Genomic DNA, 13,591 nt, shown 5'->3' on the forward strand with positions numbered 1-13,591 from the left:
CTCTTCTCTCTGAAAATCACTTCATCTGGGATTTTCTTACATCCACCTCTTAAATATTTTCATAGACAAGTATAAGTTTTATAATATCTAAAATTTTTAGTGTTACCATGGGAACAAAGATCTTTTACATCTTTCGTATCCCAGCCAGAAAATTGTTTATGCTTTAATGTAGCTAAATTGCAAAGAAAATTATAGTTTCTTTATTTTATCTATAAATGATCTTGTTCTCCTCATAATTATCTCTTGCTGGGTGAAAGGAAAAGAACCTAGTTATATTTAAAACTAATTGTGGGATCTAAGATTCCATTTTTTCTATGATAAGCCTAGGATCTCCTACTGTACAAAGAAAAATCAGATAAGACATATTCTCTGCAGTTATAACTCAAAAATTTAAGATATCTCTATCTCCACTTCTTCAAAAGCAAACAAAATGTCTAGCAAATAAAAAATAAGCCAACAAGAGGTGAGCTTGGAGCAGCAGTAGAGGAAGAGTAAGTGGGACAGCAACTGGGGACCTAGGGAGTTGGGCTCCAGGGACACAGAGTTTAAGCCAAAGAAGTAGACTGCTGATGCCAGGAGAATAGAAAATAGACAGGGAATCAAGAATGTCAGAGATCCATCCTAGACAAGCAGAAACAGAGCAGGGCATGTTTGCCCTGAGACTGATTTCCATAAGAACTTCACCTTTGTTGTTGTTAGCACCTTTGAGTCAATGCTGACTCCTAGTGACTCTCTGTACAGGAGAAAGGAACCCTGCCTGGTCTTCTTGTGCCATCCTCTCATCCTCCAGCACTATATCAGACAATGTTCCACTGATATTCATGGGGTTTTCATGGCTATCTTTTTTTCAGAAGTGAGTGGCCAAGGCCTTCTTCCTAATCTGTCTTAGTCTGGAAGCTCTGCTGAAATCTATCCACCACGTGTGACCCTGATGGTATTTGAAATACCAGAGGCATAGCTTTCAGCATCAGAGCAACATGCAGCCACCACATTATGACAACTGACAGACAGGTGCTGTGGTTCCCTGACCAGGAAACAAACCCAGGCCATGGCTGTGAGAGCACTAAGTCTTAACCACTAAATCACCAGGGCTGGATAGAAACTTTGTTACAGGTACACTAATCCTTATAACAGCAAGGAAATGGAAAGCTAAGTTTTAAACACACACTCCGAGTCTAAACCTCTACAAGAGCTTAGAGCAAAAGCAAATTCCCTTTGGAGAAAAGCTTTCCCAAAAAAAGGCCAACTAAATTCACATAGACTAAAAATAATTACAGTCTCAAATAAAGATCAGCAAACCATTATGCCAGTAGAAATGAGAAACAACATATGTGGTTTACCTAGGACTAAAATCCTGTGATTATGAGAGAGAACATATATAACAGCTATGTGGAATTTTCAAAGAAATTAAAGATTCAGTTACAAAGATAATTATGCAAAAAGAAATGGATTTCTAGAATTTAAAAATAAACTGATGATATAATAAACACCATGGGTGCATTAAATAGCATAATAGACCTAGGTGAAGAGTGATTTAGAGAAAAGGAAGATATTTATGAGTCATTTTTCCATAAAGAAGTGTAGAGAAATAAAGAAACAGGAAAATATTGAGAAGGGGGTAAGAAATATGGAGAAAAAGAGAATGATAAAGAGTGAAGACTGCTTAAGAGACTTATAGGACATGATCAAGCAGACCAATATATGCATTATAAGGGTCCCAGAAGAAGAAGAGAGAGAAAAGGAGGCAGGAAGTTTATTCTAAGAAATAATGACTAAAAATATTCATAACCTGGGGAAAGAAACAGACATCCAGATCCAGGGAGCCTAAAGAGATTACTAAATAAGATAAATCCAAAGAGAGAGACCCAACCAAAATACATAAATTGTCAAAAGTTAAGTACAAGGAGAGAATCTTAAAAGAGGTAAAAGAAAGGCGATTTGTTACATACAAGGAAACCCCCATAAGATTATAGTGGATTATTCAGAATAGACTGTTATAACTACAAGATGTTTTACCTAAACTTTGTGTAACTATGAAAGAAAACTTAAAGTAGGTACATAAGACAAAGAGAAAGAAATCAACCATTCTACTATAGAAAATCATCAAATCACAAAGGAGGATAGCAAAAAAGGAACAAAGGAATTAACAAGTAATCAGAAAACAATTAACAAAATGGTAATAGTCAATACCTTTATCAATAATTACTTTAAATGTAAATGGACTAAATTCTCTAATCAAAAAAATATAACGTAGCTGAATGGATTGAAAAATAAGACCCAACAATATGCTCCCTACAAGACACTCACTTCAGCTTTAAAGACACACTTAGACTGGAAGTGAAGGGATAGACAAAGACATTCTATGCAAACAAAAACTAAAGGAGAGCAGGGGTAGCTATACTTATATCAGACAAAATAGACTTTACATCAAAAACTGTAACAACAGATAAAGAAAGTCATTATATAATGATGAAAGGGTCAATTCGTCAAGAGGATATAACAATTGTAAATATTTACGTACTCAACATCAGAGCACCTAAATAGATAAAGTAAATATTAACAGATCTGAAGGGAGAACAAACAGCAATACAATAATAGTAGAAGACTTCAGTAACCCACTTTCAACAATGGATGGATCATCCAGACAGAAAATCAATTAGTAAAAATTGCACTTAAACTACACAGTAGACCAGATGGAACTAACAGACGTATACAGAACATTCCATCCAACAACAGCAGAATATACATTCCTTTCAAGCACACATGGAACATTTTCCAGGATAGATTATATATTAGGCCACGAAACAAATCTTAATGAACTTAAGAAGATTTAATTAATATCAAGTATCTTTTATGATCACAATGGTATAAAAGAAGAAATAAATTATAGGAAGAAAACCAGAAAATTCACAAACACATGGAGATTAAACAACATGCTCCTGAACACCAATGGGTCAAAGAAGAAACCAAAAAATATCTTGAAACAAATTAAAATGGAAGCACAACATACCAAGACTTATGGAATAAAGCAAAAGCAATTCTAAGAGGGAAGTTTATAGCAATAAATGCCTACATTAAGAAAAGAGAGGGGCCAGCCCCGTGGCCAAGGGGTTAAGTTTGCGTACTCTGCTTCAGCAGCCCAGGGTTTCGCCTATTCAGATCCTGGGTGAGGACATGGCACTGCTCATCAAGCCATGCTGAGGCGGCATTCCACATGCCACAACTAGAAGGACTCACAACTAAAAACATACAACTATGAACCCGGGGGCTTTGGGGAGAAAAAGGAAAAATAAAATCTTTAAAAAAAAAAGAAAAGAGAAAGATATCAAATAAACAACCTAACTTTACACCTCAAGGAAATAGAAAAAGAAAAACCTAAGCCCAAAGTGAGTAGAAGAAAGGCAATGACAAAGATCAGAGCAAAAATAAATGAAATGGAGACTAGAAAGACAATAGAAAAGATCAATGAAACTTAGGGCTGGATTTTTGAAAAGACAAACAAAATTGAAAAACCATTAGCTAGACTAAGAAAAAGAGAGAGGAGACTCAAATACCTAAAATCAGAAATGAAAGAGAAGACATTACAACCGATAACACAGAAATACTAAGGGTCGTAAGAAACTACTATGAACAATAACATGCCAGCAAATTAGATAAACTGGAAGAAATAGATAAAATCCTACAAACATACAACTAACCAAGAGTGAATCATAAAAGAATAGAAAATCTGAACAGACTGATAACAACTAAGGAGATTGAATCAGTAATCAAGAACCTCCTAACAAAGAAAAGTCTAGGACTAGATGGTTTCACTGGTAAATTCTACCAAATTCAACATCCTTTAATGATTAAAAAAAAAATCGCTCAATAAATTAGGTATAAATGGAATGTACCTCAACATAATAAAGGCCATGTATGAGAAGCTCACAGCTAAGATCATACTTGAAGTTGAAATGCTGAAAGCATTTTCTCTATAGTCAGTAACCAAACAAAGACACACATTATTGCCTCTTCAATTCCACATTGTACAGGCAGCCCTAGCCTGAGGAATTATGCTAAATAAATAAATAAAAGGCACCTAAATTGGAAAGGAAGAGTAAGCTATATCTACTTGCAGATGACATGATATGTAGGAAACCCTAAAGACTCCACCAAATAACTGCTAGAACTAATACACAAATTCAGTAAAGTTCAAGGTACAAAATCAATATACAAAAATAAGTTACATTTCTATACACTAATAATGAACTATTGGAAAGAGAAATTAAGAAAACAATCCCATTTATAATAGCATCAAAAAGAATAAAATACTTAGGAATAAATTTAACCAGGGGGTGAAAGATCTGTACAGTGAAAACTTTAAGACATTGGTGAAAGAAATTGAGGACAAAAATAAATAGGAAGATATTCCATATTCATGGATTGATATAATTAATATTGTTAAAATGTCCATACTACCCAAAGTAATCTACATATTCTATACAATCCCTATCAAAATTCCAATGGCATTTTTCACAGAAATAGAAAAAGCAATCCTAAAGTTTGTACAAAACCACAGAAGACCTTGAATAGCCAAACCAATCTTGAGAAAGAACAAAGCTGGAGTCACCACGCTTCCTGATTTCAAACCACATTACAAAGCTGTAGAATTAGAACAGTATATTATTGACATAAAGACAGACACATAGACCAATGGAACAGAATAGAGAGCCCAGCAATAATCCCATGCATACATGGTCAATTAATTTTTGACAAAGGCACAAGGCATATATAATAAGGAAAGGATAGTATCTTCTATAAATGGTGTTGGGAAAATTGGATATCCACATGCAGAAGAATGAAACTGGACTTCTATCTCACACCATACACAAAAATAAACTTAAAATAGATGAAAGACTTGATGATGAGACCTGAAACTGTAACACTCCTAGAAGAAAGTATAAGGAGTAAGCTTCTTGACATGTATTGCTCCTTGGCAATAATTTTTTAATATGACACCAAAAGCAAAAATAAACAAATGGGACTACATCAAACTAAAAATCTGCAGCACAGTAAAGGAAACCATCAACAAAATGAAAATGCAGCCTATGGAATGAGACAAAATATTTGCAAACTGCATATCCAATAAGGGATTAATATACAAAATATACAAGGAACTCATACAATTCAGTAGCAAAAAACCAAGTGACCCAATTAAAAAATAGGCAAAGGACGTGAATAGACATTTTTCCAAAGACGATATACAAATGCCCAAAAAGTACATTAAAAAGTGCTCAATATCGCTAATCATCAGGGAAACGCAGATCGCAATGAGATATCACCTCACACATGTTCAGGTGCCTATTATAAAAAAGACAAGAGATTATAAATGCTGGTGAAGGTGTGGAGAAAAGGAAACCCTTGAATATTGTTTGTGGGAATGTAAACTGATATAGCCACCATAGGAATACATATGGAGATTCCTAAAGAAATTAAAAATAGAACTTCCATATGATCCAGAAATCCCACTTATGGGTATATATCCAATGGAAACAAAATCATTACCTCAAAGAGATATCTGTAATCCCATGTACATTGCAGCATTATTCACAAGAGCTAAGGTATACAAACAAACTAAGTGTTTGTCAATGGATAAATGGATAAAAAAAATGTGGTATATTGTGGAGAATTTAGCTAAGCTACTCCATAGTATTGCTGCCTCAGCATCCATTTCGTTTGGCCAAGGGGCCTGCAGTGACCTTAAACTGACACTAGCCCCTCATGGGAGCTCATGCCCTAGAGAGCAGCTTGCAGAGTCACAAGTAACTGTAAGCTCCTGATATGACTTCTTCCACAGTCCTTGTGATCAACAGCCCTCCTTGCTTCTTCTCATGCACCCCTTAATAAGACCCTGGTGGGGCTTACCAAAACCCCAATATTTTGGTTTTAATTGAACAATTCAGCCTTAGCCTGGGAAACGTACAGCATTCCACCCACAAACCCTACTAATGACATACACCCTATGTCTTGTCTTTCTTTCTGCACTCTGCCTTGACCTCCTGATGTGGTCCCTCTGGGCATGCCATGTTCTTCCTCCAGGACCTGTGAAGAATAAACTTCTCCATCTCAATTTCTCTTGTGGCCATTGTTATTGAACTTCAGCTTACCATCCTGCACCCTGTACTCCACTTAACAAGTATTAATTTGACAAGTTCATAACATATATACAGGCATACCTTCTTTTATTGCAGTTTTTAGATATCGCATTTTTTACAAATTGAAGGTTTGTGGAAACCTTGCATCAAGCAAGTCTATCGGCACCATTTTTCCAATAGCATTTGCTCACTTCATGTCTCTGTGTCACATTTTGGTAATTCTCATAATATTTCAAAGTTTTTCATCATTATTATATTTCTTATGGTGATCTATGATCGGTGATCTTTGATGTTACTATTGTAATTGATTTGGGGCACCACAAACCGCATCCATATAAGATGGCAAACAATTAATAAATGTTATGTGTTCTGACTGCTCCACTAACCAGCCATTCTCCCGTCTATTTCCCTCACCTCAGGCCTCCCTATTCTCTGAGACACAACAACATTAAAGTTAGGCCATTTAGAAATAATAAAGCTAAGTGAGGAAGGCATGTTGATAGCCAAGATAGGCCAAAAGCCGGGCCTCTTGTGCCAAACAATTAGCCAAATTGTGAACGCAAAGGGAGTAATTGAAGGAAATTAACAGTGCTACTTCAAGGGTGAGCCCCATGGCCTAGTGGTAAAGTTCAGCATGCGCCACTTCAGCAGCCCAGGTTTGATTTTCCGGGTGTGGACCTACACCACTCATCAGTGGCCATGCTGTGGCAGCGACCCACATACAAAATAGAGGAAGACTGGCACAGATGTTAGCTGAGGGTGAATCTTCCTCATGCAAAAAGAAGAAGATTGGCAACAGATGTTAGCTCAGGGAGAATCTTCCTCAGGGGCAAAAAAAAAGTGCTACTCCAGTCAACACACAAATAACAGGAGAAAAAGCCTTATCACTGATATGGAGAAAGTTTTAGTAGTCTGGATAGTGGAGGAAGTAACTGCAGATGTGGTAGAAATAGCAATAGAACTAGAATTAGAAGTGGAGTCTGAAGATGCAACTGATTTGCTGCAATCTCATGATAAAACTTTAACAACTGAGGAGTTGTTTCTCATGAATGAGCAAAGAAAGTGGTTTCTTGAGATAGAATCTACTCCTGGTGAAGATGCTGTGAAGAATGCTGAAATGACAACAAAGGATTTAGAATATTACATAAACTTGGTTGATAAAGCATTGGCAGCATTTCAGAGGATTGACTCCAATTTTGAAAGCAGTTCTATCATAAATGCTATCAAACAGCAGTGCACACTATAGAGAAATCATCTGTGAAAGGAAATGTCAATCGATGCAGCAAACTTCATTGTTATCCTATTTTTAAAAATTTCCACAGCCACCCCAACCTTCAGGAACCACCACCCTGATCAGTCAGCAGCCATCAACATTGAGGCAAGACCCTCCACCAGCAAAAAGATTATGACTTGCTGAAGGCTCAGATGATGGATAGCAATTTTGAGTAATAAAGTATTTTTTAATTAAGGTATGCACATTGTCTTTTTAAACAAAATGCTATTGCACACTTAATAGACTACAGTATAGTGTAAACAACTCCTCCATGCACTGGGTAACCAAATCATATGTGTGACTTGCTTTATTAAGATATTTGCTTTATTGTGGTGGTATGGAACCAAACCCACAATATCTCCAAGGTAATATCTCACCAAAAAAAAAGAAAAAGAGGTAAAAGAAGTAAATATGTTATGTGAGGTGATGCATTAGTGAACTCGATTGTGAGAATCCTTTCACAGTGTATATGTACATCAAATCATCATCACATTTTACACTTTAAATATAGTACAATGTTATTTGTCAATTATACCTCAATAAAGCTGAAAAAAATTATTCTGGCCTATATAGAATTCTACATCCAAAAATTGGGGAGTACATGTTCTTCTCAAGCATGCATGAATCACATATAAAAATGGCTACGTTCTAGGTCATAAGGAAAGTATGAACAAATTTCAAAGAACAGGTGATAAATGGACCCTATTCGCATTCTCTGGCCACAATATCGCTAGTCTAAAAGTTAACAACACAAAGATAAATTTGTAAATCTCCATACACTTGGTTTAAAAACATACTTCTAGAGAATTCATTAGTCAGAGGAGAAATTATGCTGGAAATTTAAAAGAATTTGAGACTAAATAATAAAAACATTACATATCAAAACCTGTGAGATGTACAGTTTTCGTGTCCAATTTTTGGATGCAGATTCTATATAGGTCAGCAAGATTAATATCTTTATCTTCTTGCTCAAATTTTTTATATCTATGCTGATTCTTTGGCTACTGGACTTGCTAATAATTGTGAGAACTCTATTGAAATCTCTATGAACTCCCTTCCATTTTTGCATGAAGTGGTATTTCAAGGGAAATCTACAGACTTTAAAATGCTTATATTGGGACAAAGAAACTCTGAAAATTAATGAGCTAAATGGTTTAAGATTTTACCAATTGGCCTAGGTGTGCTTTGGTGGTGGCAGTGGGGACCAGCACCAGCCTGCAGGCTTGAAGACCCAGGACAGGAGGATGAGAGGAGAGTGAAGTGAAGGAACTCAGCATGAATGACATTTCCTGAAAAAAGGGGGTGACCACTTGGAATGGCCTAGATATTTCATGGCAGTGGCCTTCTTATCAGCACAGAGACGCAAAGATTCAAATTCTCAGGTCAGAGCTTGAATTGTGAATGCAGAAAACAAGATTGTAAGGACAGGATAAAATGGAATGCCAAATGGGGGCAGTGATGACCTGTTCTCTTAGAGGAGGACAGCAGAGAGTAAGCTGGATACCAAATACCCTTATGTGCGCCATGCCAAGTTGAATGTCATCATGAACAAAATTTGGCAATTATAAAAGGCTGTACCATGTATGTTGCCTTGTTCCCATGTAATGAATGTGCTCAGCTCATCGTCTAGGCAGGTATAAAGGAAGTTATTTTCATGTCTGGTAAATACCATGATAGTGATGAGACAACAGCTGCAAGGCTCATTTTTAATATGGCTGTGGTTACATTCAGGAAATTCACTAAGTTCAGCAAGATTTTCATTGACTTTGATTCAATTAGCAGCGGACCAAGTCAGAAACTTCAGTGAGTTACATCTCATTAAATCTCCAGAAGATTAGGATTATCCTCTGCTAAGAAGCTGCTAATGCCTTTCATCTTGAAGTCACAAATAACTTTTTAATAGTCAGTAGAGCAAAAGTAGACACCTGAAGAACATAAAGCCTTAAACCTTCCTGTAACTCCTGTCACATGAAATCTACATCTGTCTAAACTATTGATTTAGGGTTTAAAATAAAGGAGCCTGCAGATGGCCTGTCACATTGGGCTGGAGTGAGGGTGCCCCCTCCTTTTTTATCCTGGTTTGATGGGATGCCACGGTTGTGCAGAAGGGTATCAGCTATCTGTCATCTGCTGCATTTCAGCAGTCTCTCTTCACTGCTACAAGTGCTGGAAGGAGAAATAAATAATTGTGTCCTTAGCCGGGCTGAGCAGACACACTGATTTGAATATCTGGCCCAAATGAAGAATAACACGTAGCATCCTTGGGAAAAAAATAGGATCCAAATGACAGTAGCATTAAAGTATTTCCTTTAGAGGGTTAAAGGAAACACCCACCCACCCACTCAAAAACCTAGATAAGATGGCATATCTACCCTGACAGGTGATGAGCATAACCAAGTCAGGCATACTTCCACTGCTCCTGTTACCTGTCCTACTACACAGAGGGTAGAGGCACATTATCCCTCTGGGGGCAGGGACTCCTGTTGTTTCAGCTTATTTTTGGTTTGTTGGTCACATGGAGCTCTTACATTTAGTTTATCTGAATAATGAGCTGTTTCTGGGGGAGACAGACTGGTTCCCTTTGTTGTCCCCAAGACTACACCCTGCTATGGTAGCAGCCGAGGTTGTGTGGATGGGATGGGTGGGGCATCCACCCGCTTCTTCCTCTGTGTGGAAACATGTCACTGCTCTCCCATGTGCCAACACAGTTCACTTCCAAGGCCACTATACAACAGGGAGAGTAAATTAATTCCTCTCCTGTGAGAAATTCAGCCCACCCAAGCTGGTTTAGTCCAGAGCTATCGGCAGTGGGAGCTCATTTGTGCTCCTGGTGCCATGGCTTCACTGACACAAATCTCAATTTCTAATCACTGTGTCAGGGAATACATGGCTGTGCCCCTTGTCTCTCGTATCATTTAATATTTATTAAACATGCTCAGTACCTTTGTTGAGAAAATAGTTTCTTTATTCTAACGACTATTACCTTTTTAAAGTGCTCTTATATTTTCACACCCATAAGGGTACAAGTCTAAGGATCTTCAATGTGGGGTATCAGAGGTAACTTGAGTCCTCAGAAGGAGATAGATGCTATGTGGTGGACACACACCTTATTACACAGAAATTAGAAACAACACATTAGATGTACATTTAGCAATAGGGATAAACCTTAAAACAATTTTAGGGAGAAAAGTAAGAAAGAGTGAAATATATATATCAAGCAGCACTTATGAAAATTTACAATGCATGCACACAAAACAATTAGCAAGGACATATATGAACAAAAATTACCAATTAAACAGGTTACAATGTTGCCTATGTATGAAATTGGGAATGGAATTGGATAATGAGAATAAAGGTAATAAATGAATAAGTTAAACAAGAAAATGTCCTTTCCCAGACCAAAGATACAATGAGCTGAGGAGTATAATCAATTCAACCATCTGTAACTGAGGTCCAACAAGTACATAAATAAACCCATAATAAATTAATAGTAAGGTGTCATGGAAGCCATGAGTGAGGATTGTCATGTGTGTGAGATTTAGAACTTCTATGTCATTTGTGGAGACTATGAAATATGAAATAAAAAATACTTGGAACTATAAAGGGAAGTGTAGGCTGGGTGCGGTTTCACATTCTCATACTTAACTCCCAAGAAGTATAAATAGAGAAAGGAAATATTAAAAATAGATTTAAGGACATTCAAGTCGACTATCTTAATTAAATTGTTAAAAATATTCCTATTGTGATAACATTAGCAGTGTACTCTAAATAGATTGCTCTTATTTTTCAAATATATTCTTCTATAAAGCATGACTTATCTTTTCAATATTGTTCTAAAAAAATTCTAAATCTGCTGATTTGACTGACTTTTCTTTCCTGGCAAAATAAGACAAATATGAATTTTGATCTAATCGTAAATGTAACATCAAAATACATAAGAAAGGCTCCCAAGTCCATTTGCATCCCACTTCATGATTCTACCATCAAACCACTAGAGCACAGTGTAACTGTAAATCTTGAGGAATTTCTACCAAAAACAGGTGTAATGAGGAGTGTTCTTTATTCCCTTCATATTTTGGGTCATCTATGGTCTGGAAAGCTACAACTGCCAAACAGATAGATACTTTATTCCAGGGGTCAGCTAACTACAGCCTGTGGTCTCAACCTAGCCTGCCACCTCTTTTTGAATGGCCTATAAGCTAAGAATGATTTTTATGGCACCTTGGTCAGCAGCATGTCCCAGCTACTTTTCTATTTGAGGCTCATTGGCCAGCCTGAGGTGCAGTAGGACAGCGGTGTCTAGACCCCACTGGAAGGACCACAGTTGGCCTGCAGGAGACTCAGGGCTACCTGGCCTCAGCATGCACAGGGTTTTGAGTCCACAGCCTCTTAGCCTTTCTTGATTTAAATGATGCTGCTGGGAGATAGCAGCTTGAAAAAGTTGAGGTTACTTGGCAAAATTTTACTCCACCCCTATTTTTTAAGCTTTATTACGGAGAATTTGAACATATACAAAACTAGGCAGGATAGTATGATGAACCTAATGCACCCACCACCCTCTGGCCTGAGCTTTCCCTCCACACTCGCACCCACATCCATGTTCTGAACCAAATCCCAGCCACCCTATTCTTGTATGTACAAGCATTTTGGCGTGTATCACAATACCATGATCACATCTAAAATAATAAATAATTCTATAATCCTATTAAATGTCCAGGGAGTTAAAGAAAATTATTTTTACATTTGAAGATAGTTGAAAAAAATCAAAAGAATATTCCATGACATGTGAAAATTATATGAAATTAAAATTTAAGTGTCCATAAATAATGTTTTATTGGAACACAGACACAGTCATTCCTTTATATATTGTCTATGGCTGCTTTTGTGCTACAATGGCAGAGTTGAGAAGCTGTGACAGAGCCAATACAGCCCACAAAGCCTAAAATATTTACTGCCTGGCCCTCTGCAGAAAAAACCATGTCAACTTTTGCCCTCTTCTATAATCTCAATCATCTCCAACCTTGAAAGGAACTTTGCTTATACTGCAGCCCTGCATAGAAGGGTAGGACCTCATTCAGAGTAGGAGCAGAATAACATCTATGGCCACAAATATACCACCCTCAAGATGGGAGCAGAGGGGCCCTTGCTGAGAGAGTTTGCGTTTATGGTGACGCCAGTCAAAAGACTGTACTGCCACCAGAGGGAGTGGCTGTCCCAGGGCACACTATATTTGGACTAGAAATGTTATTGATTTTTAGATTAAAATATATTTGACATATAACACTGTGTAAGTTTAAGGTGTAAAACATGTTAATCTGATATGTTTATAGATTGCAATATTATTGCCATTGTCAAGTCAGTTAACACCTCTATCACACCACATAATTATTATTTCTTTTTTTGTAGCTGGAATAATTTAGATCTAGTCTCTTAGCAAGTTTGACATTTATAATAATGTATTGTTGGCTGAAATCACTATGCTGTTCATTAGATCTCCAGGACTTATTTATCTACCAGTTGCAAGTTTGTATACTTAAACAACATCTCTCCTATTCCCCCAGCCCCTAGCCCCTGTTAAACACCATTTTACTTTGTTTTTATAAGTTTTACTTTTTTAGATCCACGTATAAGTGAGATCATACAGTATTTGTCTTTCTCAGTCTGGCATATCTCACTTGGCATAATGCCCTCAAGGTCCATCCATTTTGTTGCAAATCGCAAGATTTTCCTCTTTCTCATGGCTGAATAAATATCCTCTTTGTGTGTGTATATATACATATAGATATACATATATATATATGTATTTTTACTTCACATTCTTTATCCATTCATCCATTGATGGACACTTGTTTCCATACCTTGGTTATTGTGAATAATGCTGCAATAAAATGGGAGTGCATATTTCTCTTCAACATCCTGTTTTTATTTCCTTTGGATATATATCCAAAAGCGGAACTGGTGGATCACATGGTATTTCTATTTTTAATTTTTTGAAGAAACTCCATACTATTTTCCGTAGTGGCTGAACCAATTTACATCCCCACCAACAGTGCACATGGGTTTCCTTTTCTCCACATCCTCACCAACACTTGTTATCGCTTGTCTTCTTGATGTTAGCCATTCTAACAGGTGTGAGGTGATATCTCTGTGGTTTTATTTGCACTACCCTGATGATTAGTACCTT

General features: G+C 36.9%; 1 pseudogene; it reads left to right on the forward strand.

Moving 5' to 3' along the window:
* The first annotated feature begins 7,026 nt into the window (after window positions 1–7,026).
* LOC100054854 (deoxycytidylate deaminase pseudogene) lies at window positions 7,027–9,214 on the forward strand (annotated as a pseudogene).
* Window positions 9,215–13,591: the final 4,377 nt, after the last annotated feature.

The sequence above is a fragment of the Equus caballus genome, chromosome 5 (genome assembly GCF_041296265.1).
Source record: "Equus caballus isolate H_3958 breed thoroughbred chromosome 5, TB-T2T, whole genome shotgun sequence".
NCBI lineage: Eukaryota > Metazoa > Chordata > Mammalia > Perissodactyla > Equidae > Equus > Equus caballus.